We start from the raw sequence: 9,417 nt of genomic DNA, 5'->3' as shown, positions 1-9,417 counted from the left end.
CTTCAAGAATCTTCAAGGAGTTCTTCAAGATTTTCAAGGCTTTGATCTTCCATCTTCATCGTGTTCATCTTTTCTTTGTTAATTATCTTGAATCTTCAAAGGTATAACATAAACCCTAAACTATTTACATAAACTTTGATCTTTGATAATTCATATTCATATTATAAACTTGTTATTCATAAGTATATACATAAACACACCTAGATTTATATATACATATATACATGTAAAAAAAAATATTTATATATATATATATATATATACATATATATACGAATTATATATACATATACATATTAAAACCTTAAACCCTAATTACACCTAAACTATAATTCTTAAACCCTAATTAATTAAACTCTAAACATTTATGAAACCCTAGGACATTAATTACTAAACCCTAGTTATTAATTACTACTTTAATTAACTAACCCTAATTAATGAAACCCTAATACTACTTATACTAGTACTTAACATGTATACACTATTACTATTACTAGCACCTATAACCTACTAATTATATTGTAGCACAAAAACATTTTGGGATATGTATTAGAGATGTATAGATCTTCGAACTTTCTTGACGAATGGTTTCTACGAGATTCTAGGCAGAGGGTTTGGATTTCCGATTTAAAGGGTCCTATGGCTCAAGCCCCTAGATCTAAATTAGCCATTCGAAGGGAAAGGGGTGATTGGAAGCTTATCTAATACGGCAAGTATCCTAAAATGGAAACACTCATAAAAGTAGAAACTCTCTAGTCATAGAAACTTAGTAAAATAAGAAACTTTCTAAAAATAGAAACTTTATAAAAATAGTAACTTACTAGGAATAGAAACTTAGTAAAACAAACTATACTTAAACACATACTTAAACTTAAACATGGGCAAAACACTTAACTACTCTTAAATGTCAATAGGTTGACTTTCCTGCTCACTCGTTCAACTCTCTATTCCGAGGAATAACTCTCTCTACTTACTAAGGTGAATTCATAGCCCCAATCTTTATTGCTAGCAAACTTATTTAACTTATTTGGGGTGAGACACATGCTGCTTTTACTATTTACAATTTAGACACAAGTACCAACTGCTAAAACTATGCTATACCCGGCTACGTCCGACTAAGTCCCTACAGTGATATTTTTAAGTGCTGCGGCATGCTTATTTATTGGGGGTAGGCCTATCGGGAGTAACGTCCCCGATACATTTGACTCAGTCTTTGTATTACTTGATAATGAAATTTAAACCGACAAGGACAGACACAACTTGTCATGGGGCAAACTTGAACGTTTAGTCTAAATATCACGCACTGGCATAACTTTTGGATCTGCGAGATCTACTTTTTGATCCTGCGGGAGATCAACTTTACAACTAAATCTTGTGGTCTAAAAACAACGATAACTACTTTTGTTAAACCTATGAACTTCACTCAACCTTTTTGGTTGACACTTTAGCATGTTTTGTCTCAGGTGCTGTTTGATTCAAGCTTTCTTATCTACTACTTATGTGATGCTACTTGGACTTAGGATCAAGAGATATCGCATTTATTACTTCTGCATATGAACAATTACTTTATCGTTATTTCCATTATTGTAACGACATTTCATTTTCCGCTGCGTACTCAATAAAGTTAAATTTTCTCATTTAGTATTGTTCTCGTATTATAATATGTTGGTTTATTTGATATTAGTAACGTTTCTTCCAGACCCTATTGGGAGGACGTTACAGATTGGTATCAGAGCATAACCAGGCTGTTATAGAGAACCAGGATTGCAATTTTATGTGTGCCTTACTTGCTAGCTAGGGTGCCTTAGCAATCTAGGAAACTATAACCTTTCCTGCCTTACACTTAAAGCACTTAGGATTGCCTTATAATCTTAACAATCATGCTTTACCAAACTTGACTTAAAGATTCTAATCAAAGTCTCTTTCCTAATGTAGGACTACAACTTTTCTTGACCATAGTGCCTTTAATTGTTGCCTTTAACTGTTAAATGCTACACTATACTTTATAAACTTTACTTATCTTAGAATGACGAGCTAATCTAAGAACTCTGCTCACTTTCCTGAGTACTATCCAATTACACCACCGCATCTAAATGCGACACAATGATTTCAGAAATTCTTGACATTCATAAGTCATCTATCATGGTTATGTGTATTACATATGTATTACATGAAATATTATCCATGATTTTGAAACTCTTATAATTGTTACTACTCACACACAAACGTATATAACTCCCTGTTATATCACGTACCTATATGCCTTATGCCTTTATGCATCGGTTTATGAATCGAAAAATGTCATTGGGTTATCACAGTATACGAATTGAAAGTCTTTAATCAAAAGATTATTAGATTACATACTTATCACTTTATGATCTCGACACGTCATACTGCCATTATTAAAGTATAGACACATCATATCTTATTATATCTTATCGTATCTATCCCAATAGATTTTGTCTAACACTTTTCCTAAATTCCCTCCGTAAATTACGGAAATCTTTTTGCTATATACACGTATTCGAGGAGACGAATATATCATCCAGTATTCAACACTAATCTCATATCGAAAACCCTAATTCCAAACACATAATATGGATTCCTCGAACTCTTCGAGCTCCAATGGCAGCGTAACCGGAATGAACCAACCAATCAGCCATCATCTATTTTGGATGAATTGGGGATGGATTCGTAGTAAACTTAATCAATGGAGACAAGAAGAAGGTGATCCCTTCCACCAACCGAATTCACCTCTTGGTGAAGAACCTGAAGCACTTACTGGCGAACCCGTTCGGAACACTATTTTCACCCTCATTTCCAGGATATCCAGTCACGAATATATAATATCTAAAATTTTAGATCTTATTCATCCACTTGTCCGAACCGCCAATCATCCCGGAATAATAGAAGAAGTCAACGAGCTTCGCGCTCGAGTAGTGGCTCTGGAGAATATGGTGCGAAATCTACGAACACCAGCAGCAGCACCAGCAGCATAACCAGTACCACCAGTACCATCAGCATCACCACCAACATCACCAGCTTCACCAACGACAACATCCGCATTCCACGCCTCAACATCGCACTCAGTACCTCAAACATCAACATCATACGCCCCATAGATACCAAGGAATATTATTAATAATGAGTTAAGATGTATTGACTCATTCTTCCTGAAGAATTACATATGTATACTTTATATATATGGATTGGAACAATAATAAATCTTTTCGTACTAAGCTATTACGTGTGAATCTTAACTAGTATGTACTACATGGTTAATTCATATCACAATATGCTATGATGTACATATTTTGTTAATAACTTAACAATCGTTAATCATTGCTTCAATACAATAAACTCCATTTCGTAATAAACCAAGTGTATTACTCAAATATATGATTGATTGTATACTTTAATTTTCGATGTACTCGAAACTTTCTAGAAAATATCATTAGTGCCTTATGAATTTCACAAGAATTCCAAGAGCACCAACATCATATACCGAAGTATATCAATAACAATGAACGATGAAGTATTAATTCATAACTTCATTAGCGAAATATTTCACGACAATTATGAAATCTCTAAGGTTTTGGAGATTATTTATTCTCGTTTCAACAGCAAATCAAATGAGTTTAATATTATATTAGCTCATTAAAACCATGATTACATCTGAAGAATACATATATGAACGTATATCTTCTCTTTTGTACAAACTGTTAATTGTAAAAAAATATTTTAACGGGTAGGTAAAACCCGAGAGATATTCATATCTCATATAAATATGTTACATTGTACATTCTTCCATTCTGATTCAGCAGTTGTTAACTATACTACTTACATTCACATGATATATGTATATGTTCACCAAAGAAAAACCATTTTCATACAAATTCAGTTACATACTCTGATTTTGACATATCGAAACTTAAGTAAAGCTTTAGCAAGTGTTATCTTCCTAAAGATCACTACATTCATGAATTATATTCATTCGTATTCTATGATGAATTATCAAATCAAACCACCGAACTTACCATTCCTTACTTTTGAAAATCACAACATTTCTTCGTCAACCGTTAGATCCATTGATGGATGCATCTTACGCTTAAACACTTCAAATTTAAAATTCTTGAAAACATCCTTTGAATCTTGACGATCGCAATCAGCGTTTAATCATCTAAAAATGAAATTTCTTGAAACCATTTCGGATTGATAACCGATGATTCAAATATGGCTGCATTAAATGCAGAGGAAACAGAAAAATTGTAGATGGTCTTAAGGGCCAACAGTTTGATAATAAAGAATGGTACGTTGGAAAAGCTCAAAAGAAAATTTGGAACTGAAAAACGGATTGAGCTAACCATGGAGGAGACCAAGGACAAACACAAGGGTCAAACCCTATATTCAAAGAATCCAGGTAATTTTGGATCCGGTGAAATCTTTAGAGAATATCTTGCTCCGAAGTCATGTTAAAAGCTTGCGGAAAATTTTTCTTCATCAACTTTCGAACTTAGAAATTCCAAAATATCATCATAAATATCCTCTATATTTCGAAAGATATCTTCATAACGATTCATGTCCGCAATTAAGTATCTCTTTGCGATATCTTTATAAAGGAAACTGTTTTAGTTTCTATATTCTGTAAAATTCGAGTTTAAATTATAAATGCTTTGAAGAAGTGTTGGGAATTGAAGCATGAGTTAGTATAATATAATGACGTCAGGCCAACGTGATTATATTACAGTAAGTCATGCTAAGTTTTTAATGGAAGATGATGATTCATAGATTTTATAATCATCATTTTCCATGTTACACGACTCTTACATTCTATTTAACCTCTAAATATATCAAGAACATATTTTTCTTGATGATTCGGTCTTTTCCGGATATTCTGGTAATATGACAAATCAAATCGTGCTATTACATTTCCTTTCTACTTTATATATTATGATCATTCGAAACTTCATACCTATGAATTCTGGACCATTACTCGCTTGACTTGAAGTCGGGAAGAAGAAACAAAAGCATAAAGCTCTGACATATAAGGGAAAATATAAAGCCCGATAACGACTCCGAAATTACAAACCGTGTATATCAATGCGTATAGCAATATAAAGACACGGGATAATTAAAAACACTATAACCCCAAGAGCATAGTAGAAGTAAACAGATTCCTCTGGCGGTAAAAGAAAAAGAAGAATGACTGCATAGATGGTCAATATAATAACCAGGATCAGAACTGGATTAAGCATTTTCTTAATCTTTTGAAAGTTTGAATTGAGAAAGAAAGTATAGAAGTGGTGAAGATAATGAAACGAAAGAAGCTAATTTATAGCAAAATTCCAAACACATCAATCGAGGCAAATCACCGCATTTAATCAAACAAATCTCAAAATTTCGTAAATACCGGAGAATCAAATCTTATAGATTACGAAGATTTCCTTTAATTCCTTGAATTCCGGAAATCAATCGTGACTACGTCAAAAGTTAAGGCGAACATTTAATTTTCTCATTTCACTCTTTTATGATAGCTTCATTTATACTCTTCCTATAAACGAATCGTTTTATCCATATTATTCAATAGTGATAAAACTTTATTTTTCAACTTATATTCATCATTAAAATATTCTTGTTGTAAACAATGAAGATCTCTATCAAATTTCATGACTGTGATTTTCACGAACTCCTCTTTGTTTGTCTGCCCTAATATTGTGGCATAAAATGCTCAAGGTTTTAAATGAGCTCAGTACTATTCATAACACATTTCATGTATCCAATTTACTGAAATGACTTGTATAACATCATCATTTTGAATGATATTCGCATTAATGATAAAATGCACTTCGTTGAATAACCTATAGAAATCATGGAAGGAGAGGTCAAACAAACGCGTAAAAGCAATATACCTATCGTTAAAGTCCGTTGGAATTCGCGTAGAGGCCCCGAATATACCTGGGAACGCAAAGACCATATGAAACGGAAATATCCCCATCTCTTCTCAACTGCTGATGCAAACGAGGAAACTACCTAAAAACTTCGGGACGAAGTTTTCAATAACGGGGAGGTACTATAACGACCCTCATTTTTTCCATTCTATATTTTTCCAATATTAAAAGCCCAAACAATATAATTAAAACTTAATGATTAAACTTTAATCAACAATTGTTAAGTGTTAAGAGTTAGAAAACATATTAATTAACTTTGTACAAAAATTGACAAGTTAATAAAAGATGAAAATAATAAACTGTTAGTCGACACTCACTGCTAATTAAAATTTATGCATTTATGTAATATTATAACTAATAACCTATAAGTAATAAATAAAAAGTGACATTTATATAAATAATAAAACAATTGGGAACTAAATATATACAAGTCATGAATTAGTAAAAAGAAAATAATACTTATCATGTAGTAAATGTAAAAATAATAATAATAATAATAGTAATAATAATGAGACTAAAAAAATCTTACATCCTTATGTTGACTAAAAATAAAGTGTAAACTAGTACATCCTTATGTTGACTAATTATAAACTAGTACCACCTATTGTTGACTAAAAATTATAAAACAAAATAAAATCATTAATTAGAACATCCTTATGTTGACTAACACTCTAATACTTGCACTATATAAACACCTAGTTTCTCATTCACAAATCACACCAAAATCCTCTCTCAAAAACAATCTCTCCCTCTCCCTCTCTTGTGGTATTCGGATCTTCAAGCTTGTTCTTCGTGTTCTTCAAGAATCTTCAAGGAGTTCTTCAAGATTTTCAAGGCTTTGATCTTCCATCTTCATCGTGTTCATCTTTTCTTTGTTAATTATCTTGAATCTTCAAAGGTATAACATAAACCCTAAACTATTTACATAAACTTTGATCTTTGATAATTCATATTCATATTATAAACTTGTTATTCATAAGTATATACATAAACACACCTAGATTTATATATACATATATACATGTAAAAAAAAATATTTATATATATATATATATATACATATATATACGAATTATATATACATATACATATTAAAACCTTAAACCCTAATTACACCTAAACTATAATTCTTAAACCCTAATTAATTAAACTCTAAACATTTATGAAACCCTAGGACATTAATTACTAAACCCTAGTTATTAATTACTACTTTAATTAACTAACCCTAATTAATGAAACCCTAATACTACTTATACTAGTACTTAACATGTATACACTATTACTATTACTAGCACCTATAACCTACTAATTATATTGTAGCACAAAAACATTTTGGGATATGTATTAGAGATGTATAGATCTTCGAACTTTCTTGACGAATGGTTTCTACGAGATTCTAGGCAGAGGGTTTGGATTTCCGATTTAAAGGGTCCTATGGCTCAAGCCCCTAGATCTAAATTAGCCATTCGAAGGGAAAGGGGTGATTGGAAGCTTATCTAATACGGCAAGTATCCTAAAATGGAAACACTCATAAAAGTAGAAACTCTCTAGTCATAGAAACTTAGTAAAATAAGAAACTTTCTAAAAATAGAAACTTTATAAAAATAGTAACTTACTAGGAATAGAAACTTAGTAAAACAAACTATACTTAAACACATACTTAAACTTAAACATGGGCAAAACACTTAACTACTCTTAAATGTCAATAGGTTGACTTTCCTGCTCACTCGTTCAACTCTCTATTCCGAGGAATAACTCTCTCTACTTACTAAGGTGAATTCATAGCCCCAATCTTTATTGCTAGCAAACTTATTTAACTTATTTGGGGTGAGACACATGCTGCTTTTACTATTTACAATTTAGACACAAGTACCAACTGCTAAAACTATGCTATACCCGGCTACGTCCGACTAAGTCCCTACAGTGATATTTTTAAGTGCTGCGGCATGCTTATTTATTGGGGGTAGGCCTATCGGGAGTAACGTCCCCGATACATTTGACTCAGTCTTTGTATTACTTGATAATGAAATTTAAACCGACAAGGACAGACACAACTTGTCATGGGGCAAACTTGAACGTTTAGTCTAAATATCACGCACTGGCATAACTTTTGGATCTGCGAGATCTACTTTTTGATCCTGCGGGAGATCAACTTTACAACTAAATCTTGTGGTCTAAAAACAACGATAACTACTTTTGTTAAACCTATGAACTTCACTCAACCTTTTTGGTTGACACTTTAGCATGTTTTGTCTCAGGTGCTGTTTGATTCAAGCTTTCTTATCTACTACTTATGTGATGCTACTTGGACTTAGGATCAAGAGATATCGCATTTATTACTTCTGCATATGAACAATTACTTTATCGTTATTTCCATTATTGTAACGACATTTCATTTTCCGCTGCGTACTCAATAAAGTTAAATTTTCTCATTTAGTATTGTTCTCGTATTATAATATGTTGGTTTATTTGATATTAGTAACGTTTCTTCCAGACCCTATTGGGAGGACGTTACACATACAAATTCCGGACCATTACAAGAGCTACTTAATCGCAAGAAGAAGAAACGAAAGGACAAAGCTCTGAAAACAAAAAAATTGGGGTATAAACCGCAGCAAATAGGAGAGAACATTAACTATGGATGACAATGATTATAGAAGACAGAAGCAGGAACATCGAAGTATAAAGGAAGATATAAAACCCAACAACCACCCAGAAACTACAAACCGTGTATATCAATGCGTATAGCGATATAAAGACATGGGAGAACTAGAAACACTATAAACCCAAGAGTATAATAGAAGTAAATGGATTCTTCCGGTGGCAGATTAAAAAGAAGAATGACAGATATGAACGTTAGGAATATATCAAGGATCAGGATGGGATGGAGCATATTAACGAATACTTTAAAGTATGAATTGAGGAATGAAGAATAGAAGATGTGAGTTGTAAAGAAATGGAGAGGGTGGATTTATAGGAAAATATCCGACAGAGCAATCGAAGCAGATTATCGCGTTCAACCAAAGAAGATCTGAATCTCCTCAATTACCGAATAATCAAATCTTAATATGAAGATTTCTTCTAAATTCCTTAAATTTCAGAAGTCAATCTTGACTATGACACCGGTTAAGTCAAACTTACTTTTATTCATTTTCACTCTTAAGTGATAGCTTCATTCGTACTCTTCACAAAAACAAATCGTTTTATCTATATTAATCAATGATGATAAAACCCTATTTATCAGTTCATATACGTCATGAAAATATTCTTACTGTTAGCCATGACGACCTCTATCAAATTTCGGGACGAAATTTCTTTTAACGGGTAGGTACTGTGATGACCCGGAGATTTCCGAACAAATTTAAACTTTAACCTTTATATATATCCGACACGATAAGCAAATCTGTAATGATTGAGTCTCGAAAGTTTTGAAACTATATTCATTTAATCAAATACTCTTTGACCATGC

The sequence above is a fragment of the Rutidosis leptorrhynchoides genome, chromosome 7, assembly GCF_046630445.1.
Source record: "Rutidosis leptorrhynchoides isolate AG116_Rl617_1_P2 chromosome 7, CSIRO_AGI_Rlap_v1, whole genome shotgun sequence".
NCBI classification, from domain to species: Eukaryota; Viridiplantae; Streptophyta; class Magnoliopsida; order Asterales; family Asteraceae; genus Rutidosis; species Rutidosis leptorrhynchoides.
Note: the sequence above shows the minus strand (reverse complement) of the source record.